This window comes from Eptesicus fuscus, chromosome 10, assembly GCF_027574615.1.
Source record: "Eptesicus fuscus isolate TK198812 chromosome 10, DD_ASM_mEF_20220401, whole genome shotgun sequence".
Lineage (NCBI taxonomy): Eukaryota > Metazoa > Chordata > Mammalia > Chiroptera > Vespertilionidae > Eptesicus > Eptesicus fuscus.
The window spans coordinates 95,423,928-95,438,648 of NC_072482.1; the positions used below are offsets into that span (position 1 = coordinate 95,423,928).

The 14,721-nt window shown below is 56.8% G+C and overlaps 1 protein-coding gene and 1 long non-coding RNA gene across 4 annotated transcripts in view; one reads left to right on the forward strand and one right to left on the reverse strand.

Moving 5' to 3' along the window:
* Nucleotides 1-14,721, reverse strand: part of PRKN (parkin RBR E3 ubiquitin protein ligase) — a 534,126-nt gene that overhangs the window by 260,286 nt on the left and 259,119 nt on the right. The gene's annotated exons all lie outside the window — the stretch shown is intronic.
* Nucleotides 8,537-10,230, forward strand: LOC129150632 (uncharacterized). The gene is made up of 3 exons (XR_008557353.1): nucleotides 8,537-8,859; nucleotides 9,058-9,136; nucleotides 10,196-10,230. It is a non-coding gene; the product is annotated as an uncharacterized LOC129150632 (long non-coding RNA).

Genomic DNA, 14,721 nt, shown 5'->3' on the forward strand with positions numbered 1-14,721 from the left:
TGGGACTGGAGAGGGAGGACGGCCCTCCGGCACCCCGCCCCCTCGCCGCGTGGCCGCAGCATGGAGCCCTCCCCGGTGCGCACAGCGCTGCGGGAGCCGGTACAGTGAACGAGTCCGGTGACAGCTCCCAGTTCCCCGTCTTCCACACGGGCACCCCCCCAAGTCTCCCAACTCTCCCTAACTCTCCCCCACACACCTCCTCCTTCCAGACCCCGGGACCACCCTGCTCTCCAGGCGCCCTCTTGACCCTCCAGCCGGCAAAACCTCTCCAACGCAGCAGCGGGACTGAGCATCCACGGCGCCCGTCCTTCCTACACACGCAAGCCCCGCCTCAGCCAAGGTCACCGAGCCGAAGCGGAAACGGGCAGTTCATTGTTCGGCTGGGGCATCGATCTGCGGGAACACAACGGTGTTTCCTGACGAGCGACCCCGTGGGGGGTGAAGATGGGGACCTGCAGGGGATGCGAGGTGACGCTGAGGACACCGCCACCTCACCGTGTGCTTTTCACCTGGAAGTTGCAACTGATTCGAGGACCATGACGTCTGCGGGGGAGGACACACGTCCACAGTGAAATGGACGCGGGAAGTCCCGGCCGCTCCACACAGAGAGGAAACGCGTTGCTGAGAGTCTTTGTCTCAGCGAGCCGTGCGGAGGCTGGGTCCGCGGGGACAACCACTTCTGGCTCCGGGACAAGGTCAGAGAAGTTCCCTGCAACGTGTCCCAGAAAACCAGCTGGATGAGGTCAGGCGTGACCAGGAGGACAGCGCGCCAGCGTCCCGGTGTTTGGAAAACAGCAGATTAAACGAAATTAAATAGATGTTTTAATGCCTGAATTACTAAAGCTGTTAACATGCTAATAGGATTGCAAATGCCCCAGACCAGAAAACGGGAGGAAGCTCTTTCTCAGGATACCTGACCTTGAAGCCCGGAGGGGGCACCGGGGAGCACTGCTCAGGGCCCTGCCTGGGAGATGCAGGTGGCTTCTGGATTCCCCTCTGACTGCCCCGCCCTTCACAACAGCCCTTCCACCCACAGGGGGCGCCAGGGAGCAAGGACAGAGGTGGGGGCACCTGCGAGAAAAAACAGCAAGCAAGTGCTGACCACTGTTTCCTCTTTGTGAGGAGGGAGACGTGCCTTCCCATGGAGCCCCGACCTGCAATAGAGGCTTCTGCGCGGCTCCTCCTTAATTGCATCACACTCACACTCACACACACACACACACACACACACACACACAAATGTCCGTACGTTAAAGAACACGGAACGCCCTCAGCTCTAGCCACACCGGGACTAGAGCAGTCGGGGAAGGAAACCGGAAGTGTGCTGTGAGTGGTAGAACAGGCCTATCTGTTCCTAGGCCTCGCCCTGAACACCTGCCATTTCTGTTGACCTGCCTTTATCTTTGTCCAACCCCCACTGCTGTTAGCTTTTGAAGAGCCTAAAAACTGTCACATGAAAGAAAGATAATGAGAAAAATAATGAGGTTTTTATGCATCAGAACTGACCGCGGTAGTAAAAAATAATCAAAGCAACCCATGTGTTTTCCTTGCAAACTCATAGGCTCTTTCCTTTCTGTTTTCTTTTTAATATATTTATATTGATTTCAGAGAGGAAGGGAGAGGAAGAGAGAGATAAACATCAATGATGAGAGAGAATCCCGGATCGGCTGCCTCCTGCACGCCCCACACTGGAGATGGAGCCTGCAACCCGGGCATGTGCCCTGACCGGGAATCGAGCTGTGACCTCCTGGTTCATAGGTCAATCCTCAACTACCGGGCCATGCCAGCCTGGCGTACAGGCTCTTCCTTAACGGGCACGGTGATTTTTCTTTTATTTATGTTTTTATTTTTTTACCTGTGGAAACCTTCCATGCAGACACTGCTTTCCTTCTCCGGCAGGCAGCCTCTCCCACGTCCGTCGGGGTACAGCCCATTTCACAAAGTAAGGGGCCACCCCGAGGGACAAGAATCCAACTTGGATTTCAGATCATGCTGTCGTCGTCCGAATCCTTCATACAGTTTCCAGCAAATTACCAACCAAATGGCTTCACTGTTGTTTCCGAAGAAAAACTCCTTCCCCCGGGACAGGGGCTAAAGGAGATGTGTCCACCCCCGGCGCCCGCTCGCCGTTCTCTCCAGACCTTCCTCTTCGACTATGAAGTTCTTAATCATCAGATGCCGTCCACTTTGGAAGCTCACTTCCCTAATTACCAAAAACCAATCAAGTGAAAATCAATTTAAGTAATCAAGCCAGTCTGGAGAAAATTAATCTTGCACACAGACAAGTCTATTGTATCAGCGGCCTGCCTCCTCTCAGGAGAGGCCTCGGGGTGGCAGTTAAATTTTCTTTTTCAAGCAGCGCCGCTCGACGGCCCGGAGTACGGACAGGGCCTGCCCGGAGCTTCACCCGCGGAGCCCCGAGCGGAACGCCATCACTTTGCGGATGGAGGCCCCTGGCTCCCGAGGTAAACCCACACGCAGGGCAGAACGGAGCGGCGCTGAGTGGTCCGAGGGCAGAAACGTGGACTGTGGTCTCAGTTCTTGGGGAAACGCCCCTTCGTTCATCCTAAGGAGACGTTTCCGAAGCCTGAGTCGTGCTCTGTAGACCGTGGCGACAGGCTAAACGCTCAGGAACTTGCAACGAAATGGAGGGAACCAAAGGAAACGCAAACCCGTTTAATGAAGGAGCTAAAACCGGACGGTGTTCAGATCAACACTTTTCAAAAAGATCCACAGAGAATGCCTGAGGTCCGCAGCACGCAGGAGCTGAGGCTGAAGTGATCACGGGCTCTTCTTTTTTTTTTTTTTTTTTTTTTTTTTTTTATATATATTTTATTGTTTTTTTACAGAGAGGAAGGGAGAGGGATAGAGAGTTAGAAACACCGATGATAGAGAAACATCGATCAGCTGCCTCCTGCACACCCCCTACTGGGAATGTGCCCACAACCAAGGTACATGCCCTTGACCAGAATTGAACCCGGGACCCCTCAGTCCGCAGGCCAACGCTCTATCCACTGAGCCAAACCGGCCAGGGCAATCACGGGCTCTTTAAAACTGAATTCTCTCAGATAAATCAGAGGGGAGCGGGTGGCCAGGAAGACTAAAATGGGTCACAAGTATATATGCTCCTTGGCCTCAATCTCATTTCTCCTCCATTACACGAATGTTCAGAGTATTTACATCCCTACGAGCCGTACACATTCCTGCTACGCCACCAGGGTCAGCACAGCAAACGGCATGTGGACGGGAATTATAAACAGTGAGCACTAGTCAATGGAATCCCATCGAATCGCCCAAAGCGAGGTTACTCAGCGGGGCAGGGCGTTTCCTCACCCTCTGCCCCCGTGAGTGTGAGCAGCCGGCACCCGGCCTATTGGGAAGCGGATTGGCCTCTCACTCCATCCCGCCGTGTTGGGCACCCAGGCGTCGCCCGCATTCCTGGTCAGCAACCAGTGAGGAGCCTCTGGATGCATCGCCCTCTGACCCTTTGCTCCTTCTTCCTCACGGCGGAGCGGAAAAGGTCACGTTGGTGGGAAGCTCTCGGGACTAGCGCTCAGCCGAGTGGCAGTTTAACCGGGCTGATACCTAACAGCAAGCCACATGGGGCAGCTTTTCCGCTCCCAGGTCCCAGAGCACCTTCCCATCCCCTTTTCACACAGAGGGCTGGGCCGGGCCTCTCCCCTGCTGTGTGCCCCCCCCCACACACACACCCTCCCCGTCTCCATGCAGAAGGGCTGGGCCGGGCCTCTCATGTGCTGTGTGTCCCCCCCACACACACACCCTCCCCCGTCTCCACGCAGAAGGGCCGGGCCGGGCCTCTCATGTGCTGTGTGTCACCCCGTCTCCATGCAGAAGGAACTGGGCCGTCCTCTCACCTGCTGTGTGTCCTCCCCCTCCCCCGGCTCCATGCAGAGGAGGCTCTAGCATTATGTCTGTGCTAAGAGAGGACACTTAGGACATCCACCTATTAAATGGCATCCATCTCAAGGAAAGGAACACGGTAAATACATTTTCTCCATAAAGAAAGCCATTCATCATTACTTCTCATTAATCAAAGGCGATGTGTAACCAGCCATAAAGCCCTATAGCATTTTCCTAATAATTACGGCTTCTCATCTGTGTGACACGCTGCTCTGCTGTCGCCAAGATGACATTCGTGTGATCCGAAAGTGCCGAGTGAGAGGCGACTGGCCCGGGAGGAACAGGAGCGGAGAGGAGAGACAGACAATACTTCGCACGACAAGTGACACAACCTGCCAGCGTCCTGGGGACGGCGGGAGGTGTTCCTTTAGAAAGCATTTAAACAGAAGAATGGTCTAGAAGGGGCTCGCACACGCTGCATCTCCCCGGCGGCCCCACTACGCGGGCTGATGTCATGCTACCTGCTACTGGCGAGAACAAGAGTGAGGCAGAGGCGCCGGGCCCGGAACAGCCACTCTGCCACAGCCCCCCCTTCCCGCCCTGTGGCCAGCGCCCGCCCCTCCGCACCCACAGACCCGGTCAGGCTCCCCTGCGTGGGTGCCCTGGGCCGCGGCCTCCATCCTCCGGCCTAAAAAAGCGGCCCGTGTCGGGAAGAGCCGCCTGCGGGGTTGGCTAAGGTTTAAGGCGCGTGTGAGGCTGAGGGGAAGGCGAGGGCGGGATGACTCATGCGAAGGGCATGTAAGGAGGAAGAACTAAGTCGCGTGAGGGTGAGACGCTGCCCGTGTGGAAACGGAGGAGGCGTGTGCTGAAGTCTGAAATGCTGGTCGTTGAAGTGCGAGGTCAGATCAAGCAGAAATAGAACCGTTGTTACCGTTCAGCGGCCAGAGGGGACCTGCCAATTAGCATTTGTCAGAAGAAGTTTCTGAGTGGCGGCCTTTGACCTTGCTCTCCGTAGAGTGGGCACGCTCCGCAGTTCTGCTGCCCAACAGACACATGACCAAGTGCTGCCGTCTAACGTTCGGACACTGTTCTGACACGGAAGTGTCTGCTGTAAGGAAGTCCAGCAGAAAGGGCCGTGGGATGTCGACCAACGTCACAAAGCCTCGGGGCCTCGAAGTGTCCTGCCAACTTCAGCCGAACGCGGGCGAGGCAGTTCTACGGGAAGAGGGACATCGGCTTTGACACGTGGCACCAGGAACTACGCACTCTCCAGGCACTGTGTGCCGCTCGGGAGAGCCCAGATCTTCACGCCCAGGTCCCGGAAGTGAACTGAAGGCACCAGGTCCCAGTTAGCGAGGCCACGTCCCAGGGATGCTGCCCCTGTGTCCTTACACAAACAGTCACCTAGGGCTCCAATGGACCTGCGCCAACCACACCGCGGTCTGAAGGAGAAAGGGGTGGGGCACAGCCAGAGACACCCACACCGGACGCCAGCACCAAGTTAACAGGAGCCGGACCCTATTCCAAGCGCCAGAGCCACCGCGGTCACGGTCTAGAGGGAAACCAGGAGGACAGTGTGTGACTTGGGATCGTGCAAAGGTTTCTTTGACAGACGCCAGCAATAACCATTAAAAGGCAACAAACCTAAAAAGTCTGTTCATCAGGAGATATTGAGGAAGAGAACTAATAATGTACAGAACGTCAGAAAACAGTCAGAAAGCATCTATGCGGCAAAGTCCTCGTTCTACGATATAGGGTGCCCTCCAAAATGTACACACACTTTGAATAATTATCAAGGCAGTGTTTATTAGAACACATTTCATTTTCAAAATTGAGCTCTCCGCTGTTAGGGTGTATATACATTTCTTGGGGGACACCCTGTATATACCAAAGATTCGGGAAAGATAGGCATCTTTCTCGTAAACCTGACTTAAACGTGAGCAGAATATAGGGACAGAGACGTCACAAAAGAAAACAGGTGTGAGTCACCAATGAGCACGGGAAAAAGTGCCTGGCCCCTCAGTCACCAGGTGAGCCCACGTGAGCCCCCGCACAGCCACCAGAACGGCCGCGACGGCGTGGACGCGGCGAGCCACGGGCTCCCGCTGTCTGCTGGGCGGCCGCCGGCCCGGCCTCTCTCACAGGCACGCGGCCCTTCTTACCAAACCGAACGCACAGCACCCCCGGCCCAGCAAAGCCACGGCAGGTATTTACTGGAGAGAAGTAGCACGCTCTGTCCAAAAGCCACTAACAGAACAGCGCTCACAGCCGCTTTATCCATCATCGTCCCACGGAGACAGCCGGCCCCACCCCGGAGAAGGGGTGCCCCTCGGCGGTGAAAAGGAGCGGCCATCACAGCAGCACGCAGGGCCTGAGGCGTGTTTTGCTGAGTGGAGGCTCCTCACGGCGGAGTCAGACCAGCCCGGCCGCTTTACGGAAAAGAGGAGGCGGTCTAGTGAACAGGAGGAGAAATCTGCTCGTCGGACTGGCAGAAGCAAACAGGTTCTTGAACTTTCTCAGCACGGACAGCGGCCCTTGGGGACGGGGCGGGGGTGGGGGGAGCTCGCTGGGTAAACGGCCAAATATAACCCAGAAGCCGCGTCTCCCATGCTGGCTCGAAAGAGGCTTCAGAACTGAGCGAGGAAAAGGTCCAGACCTCATAAAGGGGGGGAGGAGAGCGGGCGGGACCCGTGATGCCGGGACGTGACGATTCTCCCCGGAGCGCGGCCTGCCGCGTGGCCGAGGGCTGGGGCGCCTCCTCGGCGTTTAGGGGAATCGCTCCGAACTGAGTCCGCGCCAGGCGGGTTGGAACCGCCTCCTCTCAGGCGGTCAGTACCAGGGCCGCCCTCACTGGACCCACATGTCCGTCCGTCCGTCACTGCGGGCAGAGAGGCGAGCACCTTGGGAAGGCGTGGGGGCCTGGAGTGTCACTGACCCAGTGCACGACCCCAACACACCAGGCGCGGGAGGAGCCGGCGCTGTCATTCCTGGTTAGGAAGAGGGTCTCTAGGAGGCCAGGCGTCAGGGGCCCCGCCTTCAGGAGGGGTCCCCGCCTTCAGGAGGGGTGCCCCGCCTTCAGGAGGGGGCCCCGCCTTCAGGAGGCTGCCAATACCTGGTGAGGAGTGGCCGGCTGGGTAACCCGTGTGGGCTGCAGGGAAAGGCACACCCTCTAACCAGGCAGAGCTCTCCCTGGCTACATGACGGGGGCTCCCCAGCCGTTGGTAAAACACTGACCGGTGCCCCGGTTGTTGGCGGTGTCGGGGGCCGGGGGACAGCTGTAATGGGGGGCAGCTCTGCCCCAGGGGCCTTAGGCTCCAGTAGGAAGACACAGTTCCTCTCACCCCCTTACCAAGCTAACTCCAGCCGCAGGGAAATCCCCAAGGTGTAATTGTAACGGTGAGAAGGTCATGAAGGGTGCTTTAAAACAGGGACCGAGCCCTTCTGAGGGGGACACGGAGGTGCTAACAGGACGATGACGAGGCGGCCCCCCTCCTGGTGTGGGGCTGGCCTGGGCAGAGCTAAATGAGAGGCCGGAGGGGAACTGTCCGGGCCCGGGGCTCAGAGGCAGACCGGCGGCATCCGCGCTTCTCCCTCCTGGTGCTGCAGAGAGAGACCGAGCTTCCGGAGCTGGACCTGGGACCAGGCATAGAGTCGGGGCTCAGCGGAACCTGAGCTACCAGGATCGGGGTCCCTCAGAGCTGCCTGAGGGAGGTGAGCAGAGAGGGACCCCAGGAGAGAAGCCACGTCTGGTCGCCGAGAAACCAGAAGCCGGCGCGCTGCCACACCGCTGCCCGCGGCGGAGAGATCAGACCTGGCCGCTGGGCGCTGGGGCATCGCTGATGAGGATGCGCAGCTAAGACTGAGCGCCGTCCAGTGCGAGGGGCAGGGTTTGAGGCTGTGAGACGGCCTGTGTCCTTATAAACGTCTCCCCGCCTCTGGGAAATCTGTACCTGACTTGAGAAACGGCCCCTGAACTATAAAGTCTTTCTAGTAACGAGCGATAATGCTTTATCCTGGGCAGTGCGCGGTCAGAAAACGATGAGTGACTTCAAGGTGCGTGTTCCTGCAGAAGCCACGGCAGTGCATTGCTTTGTTCTTTCAAGTTTTTTCTAAATTTGAAGTTTACATCGATGAAAAGTTACTTGTAATCTTTACTGTGTTATGTATTGATCTTGTCCATGGTTTAAAAACCAAAAGGGAATTATGACACTTGCAAGGTAAATCCAGGCATTTCATCCATCATTCTAGGCCAGTGGTCGGCAAACTCATTAGTCAACAGAGCCAAATACCAACAGCACAACGATTGAAATTTCTTTTGAGAGCCAAATTTTTTAAACTTAAACTTCTTCTAACGCCACTTCTTCAAAATAGACTCGCCCAGGCCGTGGTATTTTGTGGAAGAGCCACACTCAAGGGGCCAAAGAGCCGCCTGTGGCTCGCGAGCCGCAGTTTGCCGACCACGGGTCTAGTCTGTTTTACGCAAAAAAAAAAAAACAAAAAAAAAAGATTAAAAGATTGCAGCAGCATTTGGGGAACAGAAGCGTGCCAATAACAGTAACACGTCAGAACCCAGAGACGAGCACTAACACGCACGTTACCACTCCGTCTCTGCAGGCAGCACAGGTCACCGTTCATGTTATCAGAGGTGATCGGCCCCGAGGTCACTCCTTCTCCACTAAACACTAGCAGAAGGAAGGACGCCGAGGGTCCGATGAGAAAACCAGTGAAAACTCAGAGTACGTGGACCGGCCCATCCGCCAGAGCTGGGACCCGCCAGCCACCGTCCACACGTGTGCCCACAGATATGCTCTCGGGAACGAACCCCAACAGAGCCAGCGCCGAAGCTTGTTCCCACCGCGTGTCCCACTTCTTGGCAGGCTCTTTCCTGGCCCCGGCCTTCCCAGTGCTGCACTCCCTGTGCCGTGAGGAGGTGCCAGCGGCTCGGACACCAGCCGTCGGGAAGATGGCTCCTCGGGAGCAGGACTGAAGAGGACAATGGTCTGCCACAGCCCTTGGCTTTGGTTTGGTTTTCACTGTTTGGTTGCTTTTACTTGGCGGCACTTCCTTGCTGTTGCTTTGCTTTCATTGTGTTTGACTGGTTTCCCGAGGGGGTTGGGGTTGGACGAAGACAAGCGAGTCCTGGACGTTTCCAGGTGGCAGTTCTGAGGCGGGTTTTTGGTTTATTTGTTTTTTAAGGAAAAGGACACGGTGACTAAGTTGTTTCGCCACAGCCTCGGGGAGTCTGGCCTGCAGCGGTTTTATTACCAAGTAACGGGTGAGTCAGCGGCTCTCCTCCCCCTCCCCCTCCCGCTGCTCAGCAACAGGGGGAGGAGCCACGGGGTGACGAGGCCTCTGGGGCGGCTGCTTGGGTTCCTGGGCTGCCCCTGCCTCTGTCCAGCTGTGACTTGGGGAGTTTCCCGCCTCTATTCACTGCAAACGCAGTGTTACCCTTCAGGGCTGCTGCGCGGAACGAGGGAGCTGACATAGAGCGCCTGGCAGGAGGGTGGGTGCCCAATGCGCGTTAATCTCATCGGCATCAGCCGTTCTCACCGTCGCTATCGACGTGTGAGACGGTCCACGGTGCTCAGCGCCCGGAAATGCACCAGGTCACGGCTTCTGTGCGTGTGTGTCGGGCATGGCCACGTGTCCTGCGTGATGCATGCTCCTTACCATTTAGAGCAAGCACTCGAGGGAGAGGACAGCAGAAATAAAACACACAAGCCATCGCTGGACACGGGAATCACAGCCATTCCCGCGCACTTTGCATGGGTTTAGCAGTGGGAGTATGAAGTCACATGATTTAAAACACTCTTGAGAAAGGTGACGGCTGCCAAAGCAATGCTTTCATCCCGAGGGAAACGCTCACCTGCATTTACTGCTGCTTCACACGCGCACCTCCCCCACAGCTCACAGAGCGGCACGTCCCCACGCACCAGCCGCAGCGCCGTCCGTCCGGCCCTCCACCCACACACCCCCTGGAGGGCACGCAAATGCCAATGTGTCTTGAAAACCCACGACTCCGGGCTCTCTTTCACGTCCCCTGCACTGACCTCTTTCTAGATGCCTAACTCGGGGTGACATGCCGTTCTCCCCACGATGCGCAGTTCTCCCCACAGGCTGGCCACTGCCTCCCTCCCCAGCTCACCGCCGCTCGGACGTCCCATCGGGCTGCTAACCGCCCGCAGCCTGTCCGAGGCAGCTTCTCGCTGCGCTGCCCTGGCCAGGTGTTCACACCCTGTTCCTCGTCCTGTTCCTCTCACACACAGCTGGCCCACTCACAGCAAACCCGTCCTTACCCAGTCCACTGTGTTTTACAAGCCAATCTTCTCCACAGGAAGTCACGGCGCTGTGTCCTCCAAGTTCAGAAACACCAACTGCAGGCCCTGGGGCTACACTAACGGGGGATCCTTTGTCTAACATCTGAACCGCCCCCCACACGGACCAGCTGCCACGGCCGGAGGGCGGGCGGGGGTTTAGATGCCTGGGGATGACATGACCCATCCGTCCAGACCTCTGTTCTCCACCCCTGGCTGCCATAATGCAGAGCACGCCCTGAGGGCCTTCCTGCCATGAGCCCGCGCATCCCAGAGAGCACAGTTGTCCCTTCAGTCCATCAGCCAGGCGTTCGACAAACAAACACATGGACTACATAACAGGAGCGTTCCCAAGAGCTCACCATCGATGACGTAACAAACCCCTACCCGGTCGCCTCCACACTGGCTCTGCCCAAACTCCCCCTATCGCCCGCTCCCCTCCTCCCATTTCCTTCCTTCCTGACCCCGCACTGAAGCTAAAGACACACACCACACAGGTGCCTTAGGATTTCAGAAATCAGCCCGGCCGGCATGGCTCTGGTTGAGGGTTGACCTATGAACCAGGAGGTCACAGTTCGATTCCAGGTCAGGGCACGTGTCCAGGTGGCCGGCTGGATCCCCAGTGTGGGACATGTAGGAGGCAGCCGATCCATGATTCTCTCTCATCACTGATGTTTCTCTCTCTCTCACTCTCCTTTCCTCCCTGAAAGCAATAAAAAATAAAAGATTTCAGAAATTGGCATGTTTCAGGTAGAATGGGCAGTATTAAGAGGTACTAGCCTGCAGATCTTTGAGAAATGTACAACAAACCAATTTTCCCCCCTTTGTAACAGCCCCAATTTCAGGCTCCGAGATGAGGCATTTATTTCAAAACTGTTATACATCAAACGGCAATAAACAAAAGGACACACTGCCCGCCTCCGCCTTCTGTTCGACAAACCGCAGTAACGCCTCTTCTAACAGCGCGGAGTGGGCTGTTCCGAACACACACATTGACATTCTCCCAGATTTGTGATATTATTTAGCACATAATTCACCTAAACTACACACCATTCTCCAATCTTATAGATTTCTTTCTAAACTCACTGGAATTTCCAAAGTTCAATACAATACACAGACATTTCAAAGCAAATGTTCACTAAATTTCAAATTGTAACCGATAAATTTGCAGGGGTTTCTCCAATAAATGACAGCCCAGAATCAAAAAGAGAAACCAGTGTTTGTACAAACTCACACTCCTTCCACTCTCCTTCAAAATCAGAATTTTCCAAATGAAAGGAACAAACCCCATGGCTGCGCGTACTGCTCCAAATTAACGCGAACGCCCTTCAAGTCCTTGTGGAGGTCACTCACTGACGAGGAAAGCAGGAGGAAGGGCAAGCCTTCAGGAGAAGGTGTCAAGTTCAGGGTCCCTGTCCTTCACCACAAGGGTCAGAAAGTCTTCTTCTCGCCGGGAAGGCGAGCGAGTCACAGCTCGGCCTGCATGTCAGCGGCTCGGGCTCTCGGCCGAGTCCCAGCTCACTTTCAGCTCTCATTACCCTGACGCCCCGAGGTGGAAGGTCACAGACGCTGGGACATCTGAAACAGCACGAGTCCACGGCGCCCATGCCCCACCCAGGGGCCTCCAGACTATCAGTCAGAGAAGACAGGAGGGCGTCTCAGAAGAAGAGCGTGGCCGGGACCCTGCCCGCCTCACCATCTGAATGCCTCGGGGAGCCCGCCCAGCAAGTGGTGGTGAATCATGGTGTGGCCGCTACAGACAGGCTCTCTGTTAAGAGGGGCGGCGAGGAAGGAGAGGGGGAAATGTTGACTTTTTCAGACTACGTGGGTTCAAGTTTCTCCCCACCTCATGTGACCTCTGCTAATTCTGATCTTCTCTAGGAACCTCGGCATTTTCTCAGGTACAAATAGTGATGGAGGAGTAGAGGGGTACTCCAGTGAGAGCCTCTTAGATTTTGGTCATACTCCATTGACTTTGCAGATATATATGTATACACATGTGTACATATATGTATGTGCATATATACACTGAGTGGCCAGATTATTATGATCTCTGAATGCATAATAATCTGGCCACTCAGTCTGTATGTGTGTGTGTGTGTGTGTGTGTGTGTGTGTGTGTGTGTATTAGAGGCCCGGTGCATGAATTTGTGCATGGGTGGGGTCCAGCCAGCCTGGCCAAGGGGAGGGGACATGGGCGGTTGGCCGGCCTGCCTGCTGGTCGAACTCCTGGTCGAGGGGACAATTTGCATATTAGCCTTTTATTATATAGGATATACATTGAGTGGCCAGATGATTATGCGTTCAGAGATCATCATCATCTGGCCACTCAGTGTATATTACATATAGACACAATCTTTCCTATATTTCCTTATGCAGAGTTTCAAAATCTTAGCTTTATAGCAACATCCCAGGATGTACAGGTGATATCACAGGTGACGCTGACCCTCCACCTAAGCTACTTTAAATCGACTGTCCTAGCTGGTCCCAAAGAGCGATGGCAGTTGTCGTTAGCACCTAACGGAGGAAAAGGCTCATCTGTCCAGGCGATGCTGCTGCTGACTGACACGCTGGCCGTGTGCGATCACTGTAATTGCGGGCCATTTCCCAGGCGGGAGGGCCGTGTAGGCTTATTACAAATTAATATGAAATCCCCACGGTACAACTGAAGATTTAGAAGACAAAGAAAACTCAGGGCCATTCGGACACCACGTAGAAACGAGGTCCTTTGAGACGAGCTGGGAGGACCGTGGCCTCGTCACCCCAGCAGTGACGCGGGTCACGCTGCTCGGAGACACGGTGGCCTGGCAGGCTCATGGCCTCCGTCCTACCGGTGCTACGCCCTCAACAAACCTGCGCTAACTACTCCCTTAAAAACCAGTCAGGATCCGCGAGTGCCTCCCCTTAATTGTCCGGATTCCCCGTTTTTCAAGTTCCCCCAGACCTTCTGTTTTCTCTTCACTGCAGGAAGCGTCCAGCTTCCTTCCCAGCCGCGTCCTGGGTCCCCCTCTGACTTCGGAAAAGGGAGTCCAGTCCATGTGCCCGCAGGGAAAGCGGAGAGCCGGGTCTAACCCCGCACTCCCTCCCCCTCCCCGGAAAGAAAATGAACGAAACTCCGCGTGGGGCTTCCCACGGGATCGGACCGTGGGTCCCTTCTCTCTGGGGACCAGGTGGCGGGCGACCCTCTCCACCCCCTCCGGCCTCAGGGGTGCACCCGTGCGGGGAGCCTGAGGGCCCCAGGGGAAGACACGAGCGTGTGTGAGCACCAGATCTCCTGGGAACTAACACACACCCGGAGGCGGTCTCCCTGTGCCCGCGCCCCCGCTGTCTGACCCCGGGCAGCACCCGCTGTGTGTAAAGCACTGACTGACCGAGGCTCCGCGGAGGGAGGCAGGGCTGCTCCACTCTGGTCCTCTGTCCCCGGGGCATCCGCTTCTAAGCAGAAGACCGGTGAATTAACCCGGCGCCCCAGATCTGTTTTTTCTTTCCACAATCCTTGGTAAAGCTTCTACGTGGCCAAGTGATCATTTATCACGTTCCTTCCACAGAAAACCAGGGAGCCGTGTATGCGCACAAAGGCTGACATCACGGTGGCGTTTCACACCCCAAAACAAGTGCCAGGCCAGCCACACCCCCGGGTTGACCCGCAGGATCTGGAACGGGCGTTTAGACTCGGGCATGGACACGGTGAGGAGAGGGCACAGCGGGCACCGCGGGAGGGCAGCCACCCGTCTTCGCCCACCATGTCCGCTCGTCCTCGCTCCTTAGGAACGGAGACGCCATGGGTCCAACCCAGCGAAACGGCCGCCGGGTCTGGGCCGGGCGGCGCTCCTGTTGCTTTTGGAAAACTCCAGCTCTTCCAGCTTCCTTGGTGATGACTGGCCGCTCCGTGGCAGGTTAGGAACAATGACATGTAAATTATCATTTCCTTTTTCGAATACACAAAGCAAGTGTGGCTGCTCCTCACCCCGCCCTGGCTGCAGCTCTCGTCCCCCCAGAGCCTCGGCTAAAACCCCGGAGGGATGTGCCAGGGCCTCCGCGTGACCCCGAGCTCCCCGGAAGTGGTGCGTCCACACCAGTCCGTGCCGCCTGCGTGGCTGCGGCCCTGGGAGCCGGTGCGAGGGGCGTCCGCTGAAAGTCATTCGCCGAAGCCGAGTCACCGAGTGAGCGAAAAGCCAGGTAACTTGCATAACGACTCGTTCAGGATGCACTCGATTGATCGGTTCTAAACTGTGCAGCCAGGTCCTCGGGCTCGAGCGCCTCGGATCCCGCCCCGGCCCTCAGCGCCTGGTGCGGAGCCGCCTGCCTTTCCCTGCCTGCCCCGTCCGTCCCTCCAGCTGCAGCAGGAAGTGTGTGTGTGGAGGGGGGGGGGGGGGGGGCATCTCAGAGGCTCTGGGGACGCAGCACTGCCCGCCCATCCCTCCAGCTGCAGCAGGAAGTGTGTGTGTGGAGGGGGGGGAGCGGGGGGGGGTGGCATCTCAGAGGCTCTGGGGACGCAGCACTGCCCGGCCCACACGGACGCCCGCGAGCACCCCTGCGACAACCC